A 25,436-nucleotide genomic window follows, 5' to 3' on the forward strand; every position below is an offset into this window, starting at 1 on the left:
CCCATGACCAGCGCGGAAGCCGGACTGGAATGGATCGAGAGCCGATTGGTGGATAGCTTCATTGAAATGTTGACTGCCATCTAAGGAGATCTGCCTAATGGTAGGGCTGGAACTGCTGATAAAGAGGATTGACCTAGCATGGTAATGAGTATACAATGCTCACCAATTTGAGACATGAGTAGGTGTGCTAATTCGTCAGTATCCTCCATTGTTTTAGATAATTAGTAATGATCTACCATAAGGGGACGGGATGCAGGTGGCGCTGTGGGTTAAACCACAGAGTCTAGGGCTTGCCAATCAGAAGGTCTGCGGTTCGAATCCCCATGACGGGGTGAGCTCCCATTGCTTGGTCCCTGCTCCTGCCAACCTAGCAGTTTGAAAGCACATCAAAAGTGCAAGTAGATAAATAGGTACCGCTCCAGCGAAAAGGTAAATGGCGTTTCCGTGTGCTGCTCTGGTTTGCCAAAAGCAGCTTAGTCATGCTGGCCACATGACCCGGAAGCTGTACGCCGGCTCCCTCGGCCAATAAAGCGAGATGAGTGCCACAACCTCAGAGTCGTCCGTGACTGGACCTAATTGACGGGGGTCCTTTTACCTTTACCAGTGTGGTGTAGTGGTTAAGAGCAGTAGATTCATAATCTGGGGAACCGGGTTTGGGTCTCCACTCCTCCACATGCAGCTGCTGGGTGACCTTGGGCTAGTCACACTTCTCTGAAGTCTCTCAGCTTCACTCACCTCACAAAGTGTTTGTTGTGGGGGAGGAAGGGAAGGAGAATGTTAGCCTCCTTAAAAGGAGACTCCTTAAAAGGAGTGAAAGGCAGGATATCAAATCCAAACTCTTCTTCTCTTCTTCTACCATAAGGGGAAGATCAGTGGCCAACTTCTGTACTTTCAGATGTCACCTGGTTATGCAGACAATGTATTTTGCCACACAAACTGACCTGGACATTAATAATCAGGCTTCGTATAAGAATAAATTAGGTGCCATATCCGGCAGTAAAGAAGTGAGAGGTTGTACCACTGAGATGAACTACATATGGATTTTTCATGTCCATTCACGCTTTTTGTGGAGCGCCTTGCAATCCCTTTTTGTTTTAACTACCCTGAATAATTGGGTGTCACCAGCAAACTTGGGCACTTCACTGCCTCACCCCTAACTCCGGGTCATTTATGAACAAGTTAAAACCTTAATTATCAAGCTGTAACCCAACTGAATTGCCCCATAACTCTCACTAATAGGATGGAAATATTTGGACTATCATTTGTTGGGTGTGGATTACTGCCAAAGCTATCATCCAGTAGGTATTTCTTGCCAGTGCAAGTCATCTGCTCTGTGCTAAATTAAACATGTATTACTGCTTGAATTGATTCAATGTGAATTGGCAGGGCATTTTCTGCACTCTGAGACAGAAAAGACATTAAATATTGGTCCTGGGATTTAATGTACAATGCACAGAGGAGGCATGACATTTAGCAAGTGATAGATACTCACTCCTCCCCATTTTTGCTTATGTTGCACTGGCAGCAGGAACGATTTATATTAACTAAAGCTGACTAACTACTGAAGAGAAAGTATCTCAGGAATATCCATATCATAAATGAAGTTGTTTCAGCCATTCCTGACCCAATGCTAATCACACATACTCAACAACTAAAACCATTACTCCACACTGGAGGGTGGGTTTTCATTTTGCATGCAAAACTCCCTGTAAGAAATGCATTTGCCATGGAATACTCACTTGAGATTTAGGAATCTCTAGAATCTCCAATGGCTCTTGAATAAAAAAATCACATGGCAAAGCTAATAGGAAAACAGGACATCTCTTAGGGAAAGGGATAACTTCACTCCTATAGCTTCACTCCTATTGCATCCAATGTCAGGAGGGAGGTGGGTGGGTTAGATTTGTCACCCAACCATTTGTCTCAAGCGTTACTCTCAAACCCACTGCTTACTATCTCTGTCACATAACTCCCAACTGCAATTCTAAAATCCTAACCTAAAACACTGGCATTGTCTTTTTAAACTAACTCTCAGTTGAGGGAGGGAAGGAGTAAGCCCACTCATTTGCAAATGAAAGTTGCCCTTGATCATAGCTGTCAACTTACAGATTTGAAAATAAGGGGCCAGCAGCCTTGAAAATAAGGGACCAGCAGCCAAAATAAGGGACCTGCAGCCTCACCTCTTCCAGGCACTCCAGTCTTCCTGTCCTCCTGCAGTCTGGTCAAACTCATGCTGGTAGCTTCGAGAACACTGTCCAACCAACTTTGTAACCAGAGGTTCAACTGAATAGAATCTGAATCACATGCACCACAAGGCCTATGCAGCCTCAACTTAAGATGGCTCCCCGGCCTGGCTTTGCAGTGCAAAGTTTGCAGCAGCACTTGCAACAAAATGGCGTCCAGCATTCAAAAACCTCCTCAGCTTGCATTAACTAGCCACACACAAGGCATGCAAGCTCCACCCCCCAGTCGTTCTTAGACTTCTTATTGGGTGAGCAACACAGCCAAGCAACACAGCTGGAGCCTCCCTCCTCCCTGGCTGGCAGGGAGGGAGGGAGAGGAGCTGCTTCCTTTGAAATTTAAGGGACATCATTTAAGGGGCATTTAAGGGACATTCATCAATAAGGGACAGCAGCGGGACATGGCACTGGAATAAGGGACTGTCCCTTCAAATAAGGGACACTTGACAGCTGTGCCCTTGATCCTAAACATTCATTACCCCCAGACTATCAGCTCATGTAAGAGGCTAGTCCTGGCTTAATTAGCTTTTGATGCATGTTGATTCCAGAGGGCTCAAGGTATCTAGTACACAGTTCAAATACACACATGAGTCTAGCAACCAGTTTTAACACTCGGTCTAAGCCTTAATTTAATTCTAACACTAGCTGGATTGGGAATTTGGGGTGTCTTGCACCCGCAAACAGTATTTTAATGCTTGTGTAATTGGATTTTATACTTGTAAACTGCTTAGAAGGCTATTTAATAATGCTGCTGCTGCTGCTGCTGCTGCTGTTGGTGGTGGTAGAAGCTCTGTTGGCATATTCTTCACCAGAAACTGCAAAGCTAAATACTAACTTGGATGGCAAATAGTTTAAATAAGGACTTGAGTTTGCTTTGCAGTAATATTTCCAATGTTCTTGTTCTTTAGCACAGAAATGTTAAACTGCATAACATTAAGGTGTTTGCATAAACCTTCGTAGATGTAACACTCATCTCTTTTTTTAGACAACTCAACTTTTTTCCTTTTTAATAATAAAAATAATAATGCTTTCTCAATGTGACAAACATTTAGCTACCCAGAAATACACATACTGTACTTTTCCGTCTATAAGATGCCCCCTTGTATAAGACACCCCCTATTTGGGGGACTCCATTTTAAGAAAATGAGGGGAGATGGGCCAAAGTTGTTGGGCCTCCCCCCCACGCAGCTGTGGGCAGGAAACACTCCCTAGATTGTTTCCCGCGCACAGTGGCATGGAAGAAGTTGCGGGAGCGCAACCTCCTCTGATGCCGCCACATGCGGGAAATGACCCAGGGAGCGCCAGCTGTGCACAGCGGCATCAGGGGAAGTTGCACTCCTGCCAACAAGCTGGCTGGCAGAGTGCAGCTTCTCTCCCCCCCCCATGCAGCTGCGGCTAAGAAACAGCCCCCAGATCACTCCCTGCTCGCTGTGGCATCAGGGGAAGTCGCGCTCCCACCAACAGATGCCACTATCCGTGTATTGGATGACGTGATTTTTGAGTAAAAAAACCTCGTCCAATACACGGAAAAATACGGTATTTCCAGTCACCTCAAAGCAAAACTCGTTCAGAGGGAACGGATTGAATCAATCTCTTATTTCTCTGGTGGTGAGGAATAATATTTCTCCTTTGCCTCCCTTTATATAGAGACTTGCTGTTTTTTATAAAAACCCTAACAATTCTCTGTATTGCTGTAACACAAGTGCATGTCCCTGGATTCTTAAAAACTAAAATTTTTAAGCTTTCTGCTACACTGCAGGTAGCTACCCTAGAAGGAAGTGAATTTATTCTTCTCACTGGTCTCCTAAAACTTTTACCCTTTCTCTAAGCATTCTCAGAAGGCAGAAACCGTTTTTCAAAAAGAGTCACGCAAACAAACAGAAGGGCCATGGCCATGGATTAAATATTGCATCTATATTAGAAAACTGCTCTGCTGTAATGAAATCAGGAAAATTAAACGGAAGGTTAGATCAAAATCATTATAATCTATGTTAGCCTAATCATGTCAAAAATAAAAATAAAAAGATATCTGTTTATTGTTACCTCAGTCAAAATTCCTATTTTGGAAGCCAGCAAAGTAAAGAGCAGGGATAGGGAAACTCTGGACTACCAGATGTTGTTGGACTACAACTCCTATCATCCCTGACTATTGGCCTCTCTTGGGTTGATGGGATTTGTAGTCCAACAATCAGGGATTACATAGGATCAGGGAGACTCCGGTTCAAATTCCTGCCCAGCCTCTCTCAGCCCAACCTATCTCACAGTGTTGTGAGGATAAAGTGTGGAGAGGAGAACCATGAGCTCTGTGTTGCTCTAAGCTCCTCAAAGGATGGGTAGGATAAAAATAGCATAGAACAAAACATTTTGTCATAGGAATATAGTAGTTTGACTCACAAATTACATTTTTATATGTAAGCCTATATTTTAAATTAACTGCTACACATGTGAAGTGTGAATGTGACAAATATGTGGTACACTTATCAAGGAGCTATCATTGGCCAACAGCATAAAAATCTTACCTATTACCGCTGCACAAATGACTGAGTTGAAGATGGGTGAATCTGTCAACATTGTTTTTTCTCAGTTTCTCCTTTTTCCAATCAGATTTGGCTCACCCCATTGCTATATATGTCTGCATTTTTATTAATATCCATTAAAAGTCTGCATGAAAATTCATGTTTTTGGGGTCCATTTCTCTCAGTATTTGCATTATGTATGAAATTTTGCCTAGAATATATGAATTTCTCAAGCCATTTCCCTCTAATGGAACACATTTTTTTGTATGTACCTTTCTCTGATATAGATCTCTTTGTATACACTTTTGCAATACAGTGGTACCTCAGGTTACATACGCTTCAGGTTACATACGCTTCAGGTTACAGACTCTACTAAGCCAGAAATAGTGCTTCAGGTTAAGAACTTTGCTTCAGGATAAGAACAGAAATCGGGCTCTGGTGGCACGGCAGCAGCAGGAGGCCCCATTAGCTAAAGTGGTGCTTCAGGTTAAGAACAGTTTCAGGTTAAGAATGGACCTCCGGAACAAATTAAGTACTTAACCCGAAGTACCACTGTAATATATTTTTACACATGTTCCTTGGTTGAAGGACTGCATTGCAAAGTTTGGAGAAATGAGAATTTCAAAGGAGAGCTTGGTTTAGATTTGTGTATTGGTTTGGGACCTGTACATTTGGTAGGTTCACATTAAAATGCAGCTGCTGAGTATTAAGACATCGTCCACAATCTGATACTAAACCAGAGATCGAAAAAAGGAAACCCCTTTGAAATATTCCTAAACAACTGGAAATCACAGAATAAGTGTGCTGGGAGTACAGAAAGCATAGCTAAATTATTTTGAGTAAATTACAGGCTGTGAGGTATTTGCTTTGCTTTGCTTTCCTCTGAATGCTGGTGCTGAAGGGTTGAATTCAAATGAAAACTGTAAATACAGCAACCTGAAGAATAACAGGATAACTGCTTTCTTCGCCAGAAATTTGTAGGAGGAAGTGTTTGCAGGGATACCTGATGAGTTTGTGCCATCACAGGCTTTGTGTCACCCTGTGTACAAAATGAGAGGGTGTCCCAGAATCCACTCTACTGTTACTGAGGATTCTGGGGGCACTTTAAGAGCTTGCAAGAAGCAGCAAAAGAGTATGGGCTTAAGACGGTGCATTTGGTACCCACAGAGAAATCTCCTAATGGGCCACTCTTGGTGACTTGATTGGGTCCATGAATATAGCCCATAGAATGTGGACTGCCATGAAACACAACTCAAAATGGGAGACTCTGTCAACCATTTGTACAGCAGTTTCTGAACTTCCTGTGCTACAAGAGCCCTGTGTGACCTTTGGGCATGGTCACAAAAAACTAATTTGTAAAATAACAACAACCACAGCAGCAACAACAAGAAGATGAGGATGTTGAGTAGTGTCCCAAATAAGATAATCTCTCTACATTTTGTACTGTCGCTGGAGAACTGCCAAATCTGCCAGCCCTACTTGGTAACTGGTTATATAGTGCATTTTTGTATTCTTAAATCATGTGCCTGAACAAAAGAGAAGAGTGTTACATCCTCCCTTGAATTAGAAAATGCTATTTATAGAGGATTTCTGGAAGTTTTACTGCATGGCTCATTACTCAGGTATCTTTGTAACAGGTCAGCAAAAACGTACATCTTGCACACACAAAATGCAGTCCTGCAGAAACTAACAAGATAGCGAGATACCATATTATAGCCATTTGGGGGCCATAAGAGGGAGGGAAGAGGATAGTTTGAGAGAAAGCTTTGACTGTCTTTGGAAATGATGATACTTCATAAGCCAATAATCTATTTCCAGACCATCATCACACTTACGGTTTTGTGTGGGTGGGTGGGGGATTGCACAAAACATGTTTAGGAGTTTGATTCCTAGTCTGAAATGCATCTTCCAAGTCCAAAAAGAATTCAGCATTCTTAAAAAGCAGATTCTAGGCAGCTATTGCACGCAAGAAGGTTTCTGTCAGAAAATGGAATTCTTACTCAAATGAGAACTAAACGCAACCTAGCTCAGGCAAAAATGTGAACAGATTTTTTGCGGGGAGGAGGATAAGACGCCCTTCACTAAAAACATTAGGACTAACAAATAAATACAACAAATAAATAAATACAACAATAATATAAATAAATAATAATAAATAAATAATATAAATAAATAAATAAATACAACAAATAAATTCACACATGTTGCTTTTAAAGTATTAAAATACATTTAAAAATCAGATAAAGGGGATAAGTAAATTGCAGGAAAGCTTTGCAAAAAATAAATCATTGTATCTGTACTCGCAACAGAAGATGTAGGGAAGCTACAAGGACTCCCACAACTGAAGGCATTTTTGTTCTGACAAGCTTTCACAGTGTGTGGAAAGTAGACAGAGAAGTCCCCCTACCCCATAACACTAGGATTTGGAGTCATCTGATGAAACTGAATGGAGGAAGATTCAGGAGAGACACACAGCGTGTATTTGAACTAGTACCGGTAATTTGCTGCCATAAAGGCCCTGCTGGATCAGATCAAGGACTCATTTAGTACAGCATCCTGTCCTCACAGTGGCAAGCTTGATGGTTATGGAAAGTCTGCATGGCAGACTCAGTGAAATAGTGCTCTCCCCACTTGCGATGTGGTGAAGAGCGCCAATTTAGACAGCCTTGGGCTGATCCAGAAGGCATCCCCTTATGTTCTTATGAAACTTTACTATATAGCCTTACATTGGCTAAACAGCTTTCATTAGAAAAAGTCTACTCCTTTCAGTAGGCTGGTGAAATTAGTTAATTGGCCTTTTGCTACAAACTTCGTAGTGACTGGAATTTTTGAGTCGGGCAAAGCTATGGTTTAAGAGAAAGTGAAGCAACCTTGGCAACAATAAAGCTTTCTATTCAAAGCAGATAAGGTAATGGCCAGATGGGGGAAAAGAGAGGTGCAATAAAACTAAGAGAGTAAACTTCTGAATATTCATTGTTCTTCCCAATCAAATGAAATACCGCACAATGCACAGATTTGTAGACTCGCCTGGTGTTAAGACAAGAATGTTAAAACAGCTTTCAGTCTTCTCCTGAGGTAACAGCACATACGAGAGGGAAAACCGTTATTTCCATGCACTTTTTGATTCAGCATGCATGTATATATTTAATTTCAGAGATGATATCATAACTCCATTTTCCAGACATCTCATGATAAACTGGATAATATAGCACACTTAAGTCTTTATTCTCCCTCCAGAAAAGTATTAAAGTTGAGGGACACATTCCAGAAAAGGAAATAAAAGCCCTAAAGCAGGGCTTCCCAGACATGGTTCACCAGCTGTTGTTGACTACAACTCCCTTCATCCCTGACCACCAGTCCTGTTAGCTAGGGATGATGGAACTTATACTCCACAAACAGCTGGAGACCCAGGTTTGGGAAATCCCACCCCAAAGGATGGTTTAAAGTAGGGAAGTGGGAGAGGGGTGTCCTGAGGAGAGAGCTAAGGGCTAGATGGAAAGGCCTGGAAGGCCTATATTCAGCCCCCAGGTCTAAGGTCCCTCATCTGAGAGAAATCATATCTCAAATCTGCAATAGTTAATCATTGAGAAAACCCAGCATCTTACACTACTAGCACTTGATCTGAGCTAGTGCTGTTTAATGTTTAAAGCCCAACAGTGAACTGCAAATGGTGTTTAATGAATTTTTAAAATTAGTTTTGATCATCTGCAAAGGCCATTAGTGCAGGCTGGTGCAGATGCTAAACTCAGGGAAGACTGGACTATGGGAGACCAGACCTCAGCTATCATCATCGCTTGGTTTCCAAGCCATAGCTCAGTTTTGCACTTAAGACTGAGAAGTGCAGATTTGCTTCCAAATACCTCTAGGCTTCCCAAAGTGGGCACCGAAGATGCAAAGATTTGGAGCCACCAACTGAATCTCCTTAAATAGAACAACTGACCTAGTATTGGTACTGCAAATGAAATTTTCAGGTGTTTAAAAGCAAAGAGAAAACTAAGTAGATCTGCATTCTTGATTATAAAAGATGTCAGTTGTCAAATGTTATAGGAAAGAAATAAAGAGCACTACAACCCCTACATAAGACGTTTACAACTGTACTCAGTTTTTGGATATATTATTTTCTATGCTTCTTCCATTATCATGTTCCTCTGACTCAGCATTTTAAAGAGATTGGAATGTAATGAACTTTTGATGAACTAAGATATGGGTGGTTACCTCTAATGAATCATTGAGACAGAAGTTTCTTTCAATGAGAAGCTATTTGTACTAGAAAAAATGAATCAAGTTAAAGTTTTAATTGTTATTTCTCTCTTCCTTTTTCTCAAAACAAGAAAAAGAAGTATAAACCAATCAAGAGAGAACGTAGAAAAAGAAAGTTTGACTTAGACTTTGCTAGTAATACTGCAAAAACATGCAGAATGTAAACACCATAGGATGGATCCAGACTGAATTAAGTACTGTTGAAATCCATGGAACAAGTTAGGTGTGGCTTAAATCTTACTGGCTTATTTGGGAAATGAATCCTACCTACTTAATCTGGACCCAGCCTAAGTATTATTTTTTTTCAGATGTGCAATTTGCAATGAAATTGAACTGAAACACCTGCAATGCTATTCTATAAAAAGAGGTGCCAGAACTTACCATGAACGGCTCCCTTGTAATGGCAATGGTGCTGGAACTGAGTTCCAGTGAGTTCCGAATGAGAAAAAGCCCTGCACCTAAGTAAATTCAACTGAGATGAACACTACACCATTCATGATCATCACCACCCCCACCCACCTTGTCTTGAGATTACTGGGCCAATGTGAGAAGCAACAAAGAAGCTGTTTCCACACCAATTGTGGAATTGGAGTTTAATCCCTGCTCACAGCCTGCTATTCTAGTACAGACTCTTCCCTACTCAGAAAGTATATCAAATGCATCCATGAACACATTTCTAATGGAGGGGATCCAGAAAATTGCAGGCAGAGTTATGCCCATGCGATAGTTCTTTTTCACCTTCTCCATTCCACTGTATCCCAGTACATCTCCTAAGAAGCCATTCTCAAGGGTCAAGGGACCCCCTACAGAAGTGTTCTTCAATTGTGGGTCCCCAGATGTTGTTGGGCTACCATTTCCATCATCCATGGCCATTGGCGAAATTGGAGTTGTCGTTCCACAAAATCTGGGGACCCAAGGCTGAAGACAACAGATGGAAGGAAGCAGAACTAGGAAGCTTCAGCTGGAGAGGGAATGCGGAGGCCCCACATGTACAAAAATGAAGTGCCTTCTCTGAGCCCTGCCCAATGTCAGGAATTAGCAATCCCATTTATTGACAGATTTAAGCCCTCTTTGGGTATTGTCCAACCCCTTGATGAACATGGGCGCAAGAAGCAGGGCTATATTGAATGGCTCTGTCCTGGACATTGCACATGGTGTCTTGGTGTCTGCTTATATAGCCGTCATCCCTCAAGAGGGCCTCATGTTCATGCTGTATGTGTAGACATCAGGGAGTAGCACACAACAGCAGGGTTGAAGCTACTTGGCTCCTCACTCCTTTGTTGTTTAGTCTTACCTTCTGCGCATCTACCGCCTCAGCAATCTTGTCATATTTGTGTTCCTTGTTGTTTTACATTCTTGGAGGCTCAGCTCTTTCTTTCAGAGTCCAGGTGTTCGGAAGTGTGCCATAGGACTAACAATCACTTTCTTTGTTATATTTATTGCAAAAGAAAAAGATGTCGGTGTTTGATTAGTGAACCTCTGGAAGATTATTACTGGATTTATTTTACCTCTGGGGAAATACTGGTGTGTTCATTTTCCACCGTGTTCATTCTTCACGACATCTTTTGTGTGTGTTTTTTAAAATATGCAGCTAACCACAAGCTAGGCATTTTTTGAACTTGAGCAAAGGGAAAATGAGTGCCTCCCAGCTGCTCTAACTGTAAATGTAACAAAAATAATTAAAGGTAATTAAGTGTCGTGTGTGTGCAGAGATTGAGGGGGTAGCTAGCAAGCAACTAAAGCGATTTTGCAAGTAGACAGATCTTATCTATCAATGCTCATGGCTAAAGGGAGAAGAGAGGAAAAGAAAGGAGAAATTATGTGCCTTTCGCTATTGAGGTACAGAAGTGGCTGGCATGCACACATAGTAGCCCTTTTTGTTTTCAGCAGGAGGCAAGCATTGAATGATTACTTTTTCCTCAGTTCATATTAAGTGTGGTTCAGGCTGGAGGAACCTGGATTCAAGCCACGTCTTTCAGTATGTGGCTTTGATTACATCAAACTTTTGCACTTGTTTTTCAAAAGGTTGCACAGATATGATAATAATAATCTATCTCTTGGGGGTTTTTTTGTTTTGTTTTTTTTAAATGTAGCCTGCCTTACCACTGTCCAAGGCACCTTTCATAAGAATTAAAATCACAGTATTAAATGCAATAAAAACAATACTCAAATTAAAACTAAAATGGCAGTGCCCTGCACATTCAGGACCATCAGGACATAGCTGACCTCCCATGGTATGTTTATCAGGGGAAGGCAGGACTGCCTCTCCTTTTGACAGCCATTTTGTGTTACGGCATGCACCTCCATAGCAGCAGCTATTTTGTGACTGGCAGCTCCAGCACTCTCTCAGAATTGTAAAATGTGCCTGCTGATCTGAAAAGGTTGGCGACTCCTGGTGTAGGGACTGGCATGAACAAACATTTCACCTACCATCTCAGAGAACAAGGCTTTCAACCAATTCCTTTGTGAGAAAAGAAACCTTTCCTTTCCCTCAGTTCTTAAGCTCTCGAGGAAGGGGGGACTGGCACAAAATGCTTGCTGCTGATAATTGTGTGCAGAAAGAAGGCCTCATGACCCAGTGAACATAAGGCAACTGGCCCTCTGCCCTTTTGTTATTTAAAGCTATATTCTAGTGGAGGAAAAACCAGGCTGATAGAAATCAAATTCATTAAGATTCTGTGTCACTGAAATCTTGTCTAGTGATGGCTTTAAATTCTTTTCAGTTTTATCCCCTAAAGACCATTTGGAATGTGACCCTGGCGGCCCACACTTGTCTTCTTCAATCAGGCCTACCTTTCTTGTTATCTGCCACCTGTAGGGGTCTGGCTAAAGTCAAAGTCATTATTTCTGGATCTGAACGTCCTCATGTGGAAAACACACACACACACACACACACAGAGGGAGGGAGACAGAGAGAGACTTCTCTTGCTATTACATGTAGACGAGCAATACAGGGGATGGGGCATGTTTGTATATCTTTAAAGAGATTGTATTGCAGATATATAAATATAAACATGATTTGGGGGTTCTGTTAAAAAAATGGAGGAAAAAGCTTGAGTTCAGAAGAGCATATTTATTATATCCAATTCTTTTAAAGAGAATTGTGGTTGCTGGCTAATAGTATTTCCTCCTTGCCCTCACATCAGCTTCATTGCAACCCTAAAGTTGGACTGAAGCCCAGGTGAAGGAAAGGCCATATCTCAGTGACAGCGTATCGGCTTTGTCATCCAGTGCTGACAATACTGAGCTACCTGTATGGACTTAATGGTCTATATGAATGGTCAGTATAAGGTAGCTTCCTGTTTCCATTTAAACCACCCCATTATGGAGACCATGAGGACTTTAAACTTAATTTACCATCTGGCTGTTCACTGTGAGAACAAGATCCTGGACTAAATGGGCCACTGGACTCAACCCAGAAGTCTATTCTTATGTTCTTATGAGTTAAGAAGGAACTTATTTCAAAGGTTCTAATACCACACTTAATGCTGAGGTTGAGAAGATAGGTGATAGGCAGACAACCCAAGAGATTTTTTGGTTCCAGCATTCAAAATAGAAACTATGCAAGCTAATATAACTGTCTGGAGTGTAACTGCATCCTGTTGAAATATGGGATGGAGCCTGTGGAGATCATGCTAATAAGGGCTATGAACTCTGCTCAGGTTGGGTTCCTTCCACACAAACTGCAATAGTCGCAAGGCTCAAGTGCGTCTCTGCATGTTTATTCTGATGGGAAATCAGTGGCCCTCTGGAAGTTGCTAGACTACAACTCCCATCAACCCTAACCATTGATGATGCTGGCTGGGACTGATGGGAGCTGGAATCCAACAACATCTGGAGGGTCACAGTTTCCACATCCCTTGGACAGATAAAGGAAAAGATTGTGCACAAAGATTTTGTAATCTCAGTTGTTAAGAGACGTCTATTCCCCTCACAAAGCTATGATTCCCAGAGTGTTTTTGATAAATCCCTCTTCCCATAGAACTCAGGTATTTTACTGCTTTAAATGCATAGTGCAGATTGGGCTACAACCAACAACTCATACATTGCAGTATATGAAATAAGGATTTTATTTAAAAACATACTTGTTTATTTTTTAATCATTTCCCCCCTGCAACATAGAAAGAAACTCCCAAATGAAATTTATCTGCTTCCATTTTAGTTAATACTTAAAGCACTTCGGCAAAATAATTTATCCATTAATAATCACTGATACTTGAATATAAGATTGGCATTGATCCAGATCCTGCTTTTGAGGACATTTACCATAGCAAAAGGCATTACTACTGCAGTGAGTCCCAACAGCATGCAATGATTCCCTATCAGGAGACATTAAATCATAATTTAATATGGGTCATCTGCAAATCCATCTGCTGCTGAGAAACTAAAGAGAGGCATTTGCAAAAGGCTTTAGATTTAACTGTGTAGAATTTCTAAAGATTTACAAAGACAGAAATGGCAATTTAGCACTTTGCTAGAAGAATGACCTTTTTTGGTGTGGGTCTCTGAGACTTTTTAAATCAATATTATCATTAATCCCAGAAGCAGCACAATATTTTGTTTCTACCTTTTCCAGTTTGAGTAGCATGGAATTCCAACCATAAATAAATGGCATTTAAGTTTTAAAAATAATATTGTAAAACAAAATGAAACACACCCAAAAACTTTCTTAAATGGGGTGGGGGGAGATAATGTTTAAAGCTCAGTACTCCTCCTAACTTTTTCTTATTTCTTAATTCAGATCTCCACAAAAGTCAGGCATGGAACTGCAAAATTTGAAAGGTACAAAAACAAGGAGCCCATTTTTAAAATTATTTCGTTATCTTCATACCTTTATAGCCTACCTTTCCCCAACTGTAGAACGACATCATGCGTTTGTTCTTACTAGGTGTCTTGCTGGATAAAAAAAAATAATCCGTATAATATCAACTTTAGATTAGCCTTTGTGATTTGAAATTATTTTTATGGCTATATAAATAGGCTAGAGAACACAGTCTTCACTTTTATCTGTGCATCTAATTGGTAAAAAAAGGACATGTTTTTAAAATTATGTTTTCCTATCACAATACCAACTTCTTCTGGCTTGCAAGAATTAAACAGATAAATTTCATTATTCAACGCACACTAGCAAACAGAGTTTTGTGGGGGAATGTATGGGGGATTTCAAGGGACATGCTAATTCAGTGGTCCAGGTAATTACTGACAGGGAATGCTATAGTAAAAATATCAGAGTGGTTTACAACAAACCCTGAACCCTTCTTTTTTATTATTTCGGGATACAGATGATAGCATAAATAATTTCCCTGCATGCTATATGGACAATGAGAGGGGGGAAATGTACCTCTGAGAATATCTGTAATATCCATGGGTATATAAATCCTAGGAAATTTAAGGGGTGGTTCACAAGCCATTTATATTGATATAGTTTTAAAGAAATCAATAGGCTCTAGGTAGCAAAACAGGCCTAACTGCTATTTTAGTAGAATACTAAATGTCTGCATCATTCTTCTACACAGTACATGCCAGATTCACTGGAACCAACATGGTGTCATGGCTCTACTATTATTTCCATTCAGTTATGAAATCCAGTGGGTGGCCTTGGGCTAGTTACAGTTGCTCAATCTAGCCTCCTTCACAGAGTTTAGACAGGAAGGGTAGGGTGCATAGAAGTGAAGTAATATTTTCTTCCGAAATGTCAGTTTTATGACTTGGTGCTCAAGTGTCAGCTGGGCATAAAATATTAAAACAGATATTATTGGGGGAAGCAAGCTTGTAGTTAGTGGTAGCTAAGCTAGAACTGTAGCTGTTTCTGAAATACATGTCCATCACTTGTTGACTGATGGAACCTTATATAAATACTCATGACGTACAAACCCAGAAGCATCATGGGAACCTCTTTGGAGTATGCCCAGCCCAGCCCAGATGTCCACATGGAGTGTGAGTCATGTCTAAGGACCACATGCATGTGAAGGGCCCACATATGTCAGCAACACAGCAAGCATCATAGAAATGGAACTTTAGCATCAAATTGTGGTACCCAGAACTGGACTCAGTACTCCTGATGTGGTCTGACCAAGGCAGAATAAAGTTGGACTATTACTTCCCTTGACACTATACTTCTGTTGATGCAGCCTAGAATAGCATTAGCTTTGCTTTGCTGCTGCATCACACTCATGTTAAGCTTGTGGTCTACTAAGACCCCTAGATCCTTTTGTACTACTGGCAAGCCTGGTGTCCCCCATCTTGTATATGTGTAGCTGGTTATTCCTATCTAAGTGTAGAACCTTACATTAGTCCCTATTGAAATTCATATTGTTAGTTTGGGCCCAGTTCTCCAATTTGTTAAGGTCATCTTGAATCCAAATTCTGTCTTCTAAGGATTTATCTACCACCTCCCAGTTTGGTGTCATCTGCAAATTTGATAAGCATCCCATCTGTTCCTTCATCCAAGCCATCTTTAAAGACATTTAAATATCCTTTTCACATGTACTACTGGCAATCCAGGTGCTGTTTGTTTGCATGTTGCTTTTCTACGTTTGTGTTCAAAACAGCTCACAACATATCAATTAACAATAGGTACCCCAATCCAAAACAACAGCAACAATAGAAACAATTGCAAATAGCCATTGTCTCCATAAGTAAGCACATCATTAAAATATAAATCAACACAACTTTGGGGGGGGGATGCAAATTACCCAGACCAACATCTTAAAACTATAATACAAGGCCAAATAGGTTTGAGTCTTCATCCTATAATGTTTTGGTCCTGAAATTTGTGGAAGTGGTTCAGCAAGCTCTTAGGACTTCGCTGATGATTCACATACTAGAATGAGCACAATTTAAGTAATTGTAATGAAATCAATTACCAAAAATCTATTCATTAAATACTGAAATTATATTTGTTTGCTCTCTCTGGTTTTTCTGAAGATCCTTAAACAACTCTGTCTTGGAAACACAAACTGTAATTTGGCCTCCAGGAAAAAAAGTGGGGGAGGCTAATCCCTCAGCACAATGTAAAATGCTTAAGCAGATGTTTATGAAAATTTGTGTCCTTGGGCCATGTATAGGTTTGCTATGCTACAGTTGTCATCATAAGCTACTAAAGAATTTGCAAAGCTGCATTAAAGATTACCAAAGTTAAAATCCTAGAATTAGAGAACTAGATGCCCCAAAGTCCCATTGTGTCTAAACCTTTCCTGCATGGCAGCACTACCCAACTGGCAGGAGCACCATTTACAGTAGGTGGTATGTGGGAGGCAGTGTGTCGCCTCCAGAATTTCAAACCACAGAGCACCTATTATTTTGGACTAGTTCATTAACTCTACATTCTACATATTCCCCCAAGAAGCCCTGTGTATTAGCAAAACGATTGACCAAATCAACCAAAATGATTTACCTTTTTGTGGTCATTCTTTAGTTGAGATTTCATTATAAACAGAGAACCAATGCCATGGGCTCACTTTTTTTTAACATATGTGCAAAAACAACAAGGAGGCTTGTGGCAACTTAAAAATTAAAAAAATGTGTTGTGATGTAAGCTTTTGTGGACTACAGGTCACTACACATACCGGTACATTATTTTGTTTGTGTGTGCATTTTGTGTGTGTGTGTGTGTGTGTGTGTGTGTGTGTGGTGAATTATAAACAGTGAGGTCAGAAAGATATGACATGTACAGGTGGTGATAAATCACCTTACTAAGGGTGGCCATTCACAAAAAAACTAGGTGCTAACACACATCCTGGCACTGGTAAGCCAACATGCTAAAAATCAGTTGTGCCAACTGAGTCCACAAGTGGTAGCACTGAACCTCTTGATGTATCCAGTGGTTTTATGTTGTACCCTCCTCTGAAGTTCCTTTGATTAAGGATGGCCAAATACAAAGTGTCCTGGGAGGCTGAAGTGTTCCCCACAGGCCACGTCCAATGACAGATTTGTTTCCATAGAGACTGGCCTCTTTGCACTATATAGAATGCAGAAGGGCAGTGATGGTGGATGATCACTTATGTCCCTTTGGAAGATGAGCTGGTGAATGAACCACTGGTGGGGTGGATGACATTACCGGGTCCTGTAATACTGCTGTGGATGGAGTTGGTGGCATCAGTCTGCCTCAGGGTCTGCTCCCTGTGTAGGTATCCCTGTCATTGATGCTGAGTAGCTGTTTTAAGCAGTGGTGGCTGGTGCCCATTGGGAATGATGGGGTGGAAGGCAGGAAACCTAACAGTAGGTGGAGCTAGAGCCAATGAGAGGAAGAGTTTGGAAATTCTAGCTTTGTCTCCATTCTACAATTGCAATACTGAGGAGGAAGAGGAGGAAGCTGACTGGTTATATAAGAAAGAAGGCAGGCAGGTATAGGTTGACTAAGGACAGGTGGAGGTTGTTGGAGCAGCCCCAATGTACCAACCTCCACTAGTTTTAGGTTGTGTGAATGCTCTTTGTAAGCAACTACAGGCCTTCTATCCAAGGCTTGGAAGAGGGAAATGTAATTGTCTGGGACGGGCTGTAGAAAACCGAAGATATAGTGATTTAGGGAATATAGTGTTTAGGGAAGTTTTTAATGTTTGATTTTTTTGTGTTTTTAATATTCTGTTGGGAGCCACCCAGAGTGGCTGGGGAGGCCTGGCCAGATGGGCAGGGTATAAGTAAATAAGTAAGTAAGTAATAAACAAATAATCTAATTTTGACTTATAATTGACAACAAGTAGTGTTCTGTCATTTTTCTCTCCTCTAATGGATTGTTTGTGGGAAGTAGACTGTAGCCGACAAAAGCTTACGTCATAATAAATTTGTTTCTCTTTCAGGTGCCACCAGTCACTTTTGCTGCAAGACACTTTGTCGCTACCCCTTTTGGAAATGGTTACATATCTGTGCAGGTAAAATTATGTGGTCTGGATGCTTAAGTACATTGTAGAGTCCATTTAACTTTCTGAGTGTTACACTTCCGCAAATGTACTGCAGTTTTCATTACATCTGACTTGATTGGCAGGGTTTAGATAATTTGTTTTCTAATTAACATGACTTTCTGCTTCATTCTGATTAGCTTCTAGCAGGTAGGTTCAGAGAACGCAGTTGGCGGTGACAGTGTTTTGCTCTCCATGGTAACTAACTTCCTGAGAGATGCTTAATTGCCTGATTGTCTGTTTCGGAAATGCTGCTGTTTTGGATGCTACCCTTGCATTCACTTAAACAGGAGAGCTCCTCTTAACCAGTTATACAGTGGTACCTCGGGTTACATACGCTTCAGGTTACATACACTTCAGGTTACAAACTCCGCTAACCCAGAAATAGTGCTTCAGGTTAAGAACTTTGCTTCAGGATAAGAACAGAAATCGTGCTCCGGCGGCGCGGCGGCAGCAGGAGGTCCCATTAGCTAAAGTGGTGCTTCAGGTTATGAACAGTTTCAGGTTAAGAACGAATTAAGTACTTAACCCGAGGTACCACTGTATAGAGAAGCAAAGGATAGTATAGCATGGGGTCTAAACTGCTGGTTGTTGGGCATGGTAGGTTGGTCTTATTTGTACTTATTTTATTTGTACTGTTTTTGCTGTTGTAAGCAGCATTAGGACCTCATGGTGAAGAGTTTCAGTAAGAAATCTAATAAACAATAACAGCTGCTTTTGACCCTCTGTGCATGTACGGATGCTGCTTATCAGAGCCGGTCCACCCACAAGGAAGGTTGGGGCAACAGGATCCACACGGACAGCAGATTCTGATGCAGATCTTTATTTTACCCCTTGTTCCTGTTGTAGATCTTCACTCACCCCTTATTCCCTGGTTCAGGAGGGTGTTTTTGCGGTTCACCTCAGGTGCCGAAAAGTCTCAGACCAGCCCTGCAGCTAATATAGAAAGGGATGAACTGAACAAACTGTTGCACAGCACCTTGATCTCTGAGCGATGTGAGATTCCAGGCATTCTAGGCTCTTACCCAGAGTTCATGTTTCCTTTGGAATGAGGCACAATGGAGACTGTGGTGTCTTTATGATTTATAGTTTATTTATACATATGTACAACCTGTGCCTATGATGGAGGGGCTCACAGCATTAGCACCAAAAGCTTCTTGCTTCTGCAGCTATCTGCAGCCTTGGATTCAAGCAGAAACCAGGCATGACTCTCTCTCTCTGTCTTCCCAGCCTGCAGCTTTGCTTCCAGCTTCCAGCTCACATAGCTCAACTCTTAACTTTGCCTTTGTCTTTCTAACTACTAGTGAGTTGAGGGGGGGCACCATTTGTCTTCATGGCATAGTCGTGTTTGAATATCACTGTTGAAAGTAATAGTTTTCTTCATATCATTGGACAAACAGCACATTAAAAGGATCTGGAATACACGTACATACAAACATACAAATCCTTCTTCAATTAAAGCTGCAATCTACCCCTCGGTGAGCTTCACACTCTGCTTCAAGAATTAAATTATGTTCTTCAATTAGCTGTATCTATCTTTCTGCAGTTCTAGTTTCCACTCCATCAAAGAGCTAGTTTACTAAATCAATTTTAGACTCCATTAGTTCCAACTTTCCTTTTTAGCAGACTCTTCTAGAGCTTGATCTTCTTGTAGTAGTATTCTACTGTCAAACACAACTTAGTCTTTTTTAAAAAAAGTTTTACCAAATTTTAGCCTGCAGGCAGAAGTGTCCTAAGGGTTGCCTTACTTCATTGCATCTGGTCACCTGTATTAGTAGAAACTTGCTACACCATCCTGATGTATATCAAAATATGATGTTACAAAAGTATGTTTTTCATCATATCCAAGACAGCATGAGAAAAGGGGTGAGGAAATTAAGTAATGTACCTAAGGCAGCTGTCAAGAATGGAGCTGGCGAGCTGGGTTGTAGATGAACTGATGAGAATTGGCTCAAAGTCTTTGTAAAAGCCATCAATAAGGATAGGATTCTAACCTATGAATCCAAGTGACAGACAGACATAGAAGATATCCCATTATTGCTACAGCCCAGTTAGTACGCAAGAACATTTGCTGATCTCTTAAAATGGACCACACATAAATATACATAATTGGATTTCACTACACTTATTGACAAAACATATGAAGAGACTCAGTTGAAAAGCACTGTGAGTTCCAGAATACAAATATTAATTCTCTGGCTTTTTATCTGTGATTCATCTGTAATTCACACAAACCCTGCAGATTATCACTCTCCAACTTGTGGAGGGCAATGCAGACAGTGGTGGAGAGTGGGTGGAGCTTGCTCACTCATTGCCGCTCTTCCTGCTCATATGTTTAGCTATCCCAGAAGACAAATGACTGAATAGGGCTATAGACAAAGCATCATTGGAAGCTGGAGTCATAAAGTGAGGAACACTAGGCCCGGGATACCTAACAAACTGCCTTGTCCAATATCACCCTGCTTAATGACTCACATATTAATCTAAGGCCCCACTCCATGCCTTTCTGCTCCGTTAAAGTGGAGCAGATTGCCAAGCAGGAAATATGAGGGCCTTCTCAGCAATTGTGCCCAGGCTTCTGAATTCTCTGCTGTGGGAAGCCCAGGGCTGTTTTCCTGCAGATGAAAGTTTCTGCATTTGAATAGTGTGTAAATATTTTGTAGTATTAGGTAGAGGTATGCATCATATTCAGAAAAATCCTGAACCCATACACGCACAAAACTCATCTTCTGCTCCTAACACCTCCCTATTGTGTACTTAACATGGGATTTAATGTCAAGCTACATAATTTGTATTGTATGGGTTATTACCAGTACTAAAATAAAAGTACATTCCCCAGTTTCTTCTGCCCATAGAAAATTGTGTTTGTTTTTGCCTCTAGTCTTCTCTAACTTAATGCTGCAGAGCTAAAGAAGACATGCTGAATAAGAACGTAACATTTTTATAGACACTTTAAAGGGCGGGGGGAGATCAGCTTTATGGAACACTTCGCTTTACAAATGCATTTGTGTTTTCAGTGTGCCATGGATGATGGTCATCTGTTACTTCCTAATCAACATTTTATTAGGGTTTTGTTGGGTGGGTGGGTGGGTGGGAGAGAGGGAGAGAGGGAATCAATATGCTTTCAAAGCTCTGGGAAGACTAGATATTACCTGAAAATAGCATCCGCCAATATTTATATGTTTGGTTTGAAGGTATGAGAATGTTTCTGATGTCTGATATGTGACCACAGAGCAAGAGGTAAAATGAAGTCACCAAATCCTGCTATCACAGTGGCCTGCCAGATGTCTATGGGAAGCCCACAAGCAGGAATTCGGTGCAACAGAACTCTCCCCACTGAGCCAAGTGGTGCTCAGAGACATACTGCCTCCAACCGTGGAGGTACAATATAAGCAGCAGCCAAGTAGGATGGTGAGAAATAAGCTTTGTGCTATAGAATTGTCCACCCCCACCATCTATATGCACCTACTATAAAATGCTGTTTAGCCTAAACAAACATGATGCTTCAACCAAGTTAATTAAGAATCAAGTATTTTACAGAGTGAAGGGCGCACAAACGAAGGCTTGTATTGACCTCTGTCAATATCATTCTAGATTAGAATAATGCCATCTGCCTTTATTTGCAGTTCCCAAGATTAGTCTCTAAGCAACCAACTCACTCCCTAAGCATGCAGGGGGTAATAAAAATGTCAGTGTGGTTTCCTCCATTCCTTGAACAACACTTATCACCATTACAATGGAGACAAAGACAATGTCTAGACTCAATGGACTAGTCATTGACACTGACTTGGGTTGATCTATAGACCATTTAAAACCTACTGGTGATGTGGTTCAGATTTTAACTGCATATATTTTATGCTAACCTAAAATGTGAGGTTCCTTGAAAGGCTCCAAATGTTTTTTCTCTAAAAAAAATTTCACTTTCTTTCCCGTTAATAAAACAAAAGAACCCCAAGATGCTCTTTATTCCTCATACATCAAATCTTATCTAAAAGGAAAACATTTTGTCAGAGATATTGCTTAAGGCAATACAATATATTTTTGACTGTCAAAAGAAAATCACTTTGATTAAAGTGTGCCCTTTTTTTCAGCCATTTTAATATTGCTGCTTTGCTGAGTGAATGCAGTGATACAGATCAACGCTTTCCCTTGAAATCAGAATTATTTCAGTTGCTGGTTGAGTGGGCCCCTATGCTTAGCTTCCACTTGATTAAAATGACTATCAGAGTGGCTTTGCACCCTGCACCCCCCACAAAAATGAGGTTAATGTGTTTTGAAGCCTTAGAAGGATGAAGTCTTTTGTGTCAGGAGACATAATGGAGTATTATGGTAGCAGTCATTCCACACAATTGAAATAGTTTATTTCATATTCAGTACCATTCACCATGGCATTTTGCTAGCAATATCAAGGGGAAATGCTTCTCTTTTCATGATTTTCCAGATCTGTTATATTAGTCAGTAGCAAATGGTAGTCAATAGGCATTTCCTGGGTTTCTACCACTCTCTTCATCAGTACAAAGGTGAGTGGAATATACCTGGCTCTTGGTTGGTGTAGCAGCTCTCTTTCCTCTTTGGGTGGACGTGATCTTCTCCATAATCCAATTTCAATTGGCTATGCCTGGGATGGGGAACTTTTGGCCCTCCAGATGTTATTAAGCTACAACTCCCATCAGCACCAGCAAGCATGGCCAATGGCCAGGGATGGTGACTATGCTTCAGCAACATCTGGGGAGTAAAAGGATCCCCTAGCCTGCCATTGTCCATGATGACTGGGGCTGATGGGAGTTGGATGAAGTTTCCTGGACTCAGCTTGGAATTATGACTGACATAGGCGGATGCTAACATACACACACTTGCAATTCCAACCCCACAATCAGATCCAACTCCTTTACTACTGCTACCACATGGGCCACTGCTCTGGCAACAACTGCTACTCCAGCAATAGTCTAGGAGCTCTCTCCATCTCCCCCATGCCAGTGCCCAGAACAAATGCTGCCACTGCAGCAAGTCAACAGACATGGAGTTCAGGCTGATCGGTAGCTTGAGTAACAGATGGCAAAGTCATAGAGCCCTCGGGGAAAATAAATGATCTTAATATGTATTGTTGAATGCCATCACAATCTCCAAGCGGTGCGAGATTCTGGGCTTTCAGATGTTTACCCAGGGTTTGTGTTTCCTTTGTGATATATGGTTTATTTACACATATATACAACCTGAACCTATGAAGGAGGGGTTCATAGCGTTAATACCCCAAGTGGGCCTTGCTTCCTCCACAGCCTTGGATACAAACACTGACTTCCCAGTCTGTTGCTTCTAGTTCACATGACTCACTCTCCACTCTCAACTCTGCCTTTGTCCTTTTAACTACCTGTGAATTGAGGGAGGAGCCCCCACCCACTTGCCATCTTGCACTGAGCCCCTTCCTTTGTTCCCCTTAATGGCTTCTCACCCAGAAAGCTAGCTTGGCTATTCCAATGATTAGAGGAAGGCCCAAGCATTCAGCCTAACCTCCCCTCCCTTAACAGCATTATTAGAACAGCTGCACATGTGAACCATGTGTGGATATATGTACATAGAATACAAAATGCAAATATTCAAAGCCAGTAAGTCATTTTTTTGTTATATTTGAGGACTTTTTTGTTTTGTTTAACACTAGTTTGATATGATCTATCCAATTCAGAAATCCCCCTTTAAACTTTTAATAAATCTTCCCAAACCTTCAAACAGCAGGAGACTGAGAGATTTGTTTCCTGCTGCAATAAAATGTAGCTGCCAATTGCACAATGCATATAAATCCATAATAAATAACTTACTCGCAGCCTTGGCTCATTTACATATTCACTAGCATCTACAAGTCGTTCTTAAGGGTATAGAAGTACATATAAAATCCCCAGCAAGCCTTGTGTTCTTGATCTTATCACAGGGAAGTATGTCAACAAGCCCTAGAGCAGTTTTAGTGGGTGGAAAGCAGTTTTTAAAATGTTGCTTTGCTAGGAGCAGGTTCTACTTGAGGAAAATGTTATATGGAAGCTGGCAGGATATACCTAAGAGAACAGCAAGCAGACTAGGTAGACATTCTATTTTCCTTAGGCAGACTGTCCTGGAGAGTATGCATGAACCTTGCAAGGCCTTTTTTAAATCTTAAATCAACTTGGAGGCAGGGCAGGATGGGGGTGTTCACACAAGCATTTCATTACTCATGAACCAAAAATACAGCCGCAGGCAAGATTTCAGCTTCTAGTAGTAAAAGTAAGTACTTAAGTCTCAGCAAGAAAAGCTGACTGAATGTTTGGCAGCGAACACTGAAGACTCTAGTCCTCACCAACAGGGACGAATTGAACATTGAAGTGGAAGCAGCTGGGAACCGTTGGAGGAAGTGATCATGTCCTCTTGGGTTTCCTGATACAGAGGCAAGGGAAAACTGAATGTACTCAGAAATGCACTCTGGAATTTTAAGTTCTTTCCAGAGGTTCTATCATGTCTTTAATCCAGATGTGTTGGGCTATTTTGGAGCATTATTCTAACCCAGTGAAATCCGTGAATATATTGTTACACACCACCCCAATCTCCACAAAGGGTGTGAGATTCCAGTGTCCCAGGTGCATAGCTGTCAAGTGTCCCTTATTTGAAGGGGCAGTCCCTTATTCCAGCGCCATGTCCCGCTGCTGTCCCTTATTGATGGATGTCCCTTAAATGTCCCTCAAATGATGTCACTTAAATTTCAAAGGAAGCAGCTCCTCTCCCTCCCTCCCTGCCGGCCAGGGAGGAGGGAGGCTCCAGCTGTGTTGCTTGGCTGTGTTGCTCACCCAATAAGAAGTCTAAGAACGACTGGGGGGGTGGAGCTTGTATGCCTTGTGTGTGGCTAGTTAATGCAAGCTGAGGGGGTTTTTGTATGCTGGACGCCATTTTGTTGCACATGCTGCTGCAAACTTTGCAGTGCAAAGCCAGGCCAGGGAGCCATCTTAAGTTGAGGCTGCATAGGCCTTGTGGTGCATGTGATTCAGATTCTATTCAGTTGAACCTCTGGTTACAAAGTTGGTTGGACAGTGTTCTCGAAGCTACCTAGCATGAGTTTGACCAGACTGCAGGAGGACAGGAAGACTGGAGTGCCTGGAAGAGGTGAGGCTGCAGGTCCCTTATTTTGGCTGCTGGTCCCTTATTTTCAAGGCTGCTGGTCCCTTATTTTCAAATCTGTAAGTTGACAGCTATGCCCAGGTGCTCACCCAGGATGGTGTTTCCATTGGGAGGATTAAGGCACAGTGGAGGCTACTGTCTTTAAGGAATATTTTTAACCCATATTTACACCTGGAAGTCTGCAATGGAGGAAGCGCAGAACATTATATCCCAAGAGCATCTTTCATAGATTCAGCAAGCTTCTGTCTGAAGCAGCAGTCAGTTATGGTTCCCGGTCTCTTAGTGCAGTTTTCTTCTGCCAGCAACTCATGGAGGTCTGGCCTTTGTTTTCCTCCCTCTTCCCAGTACACCCTTAATGAGTTGAAATCCCTGTGCAGCTTGTATTTTCC

At 41.4% G+C, this 25,436-nt stretch overlaps 1 long non-coding RNA gene across 2 annotated transcripts in view; it reads left to right on the forward strand.

The window, feature by feature from the left end:
* Window positions 1–25,436, forward strand: part of LOC128424081 (uncharacterized) — an 82,948-nt gene that overhangs the window by 34,044 nt on the left and 23,468 nt on the right. For both annotated transcript variants that reach the window (XR_008332920.1, XR_008332919.1), the window contains one exon: window positions 17,815–17,886. This is a non-coding gene — a long non-coding RNA (uncharacterized LOC128424081). The remainder of the gene's footprint in view (window positions 1–17,814; window positions 17,887–25,436) is intronic.

This window comes from Podarcis raffonei, chromosome 12 (genome assembly GCF_027172205.1).
Source record: "Podarcis raffonei isolate rPodRaf1 chromosome 12, rPodRaf1.pri, whole genome shotgun sequence".
Taxonomy (NCBI): Eukaryota; Metazoa; Chordata; class Lepidosauria; order Squamata; family Lacertidae; genus Podarcis; species Podarcis raffonei.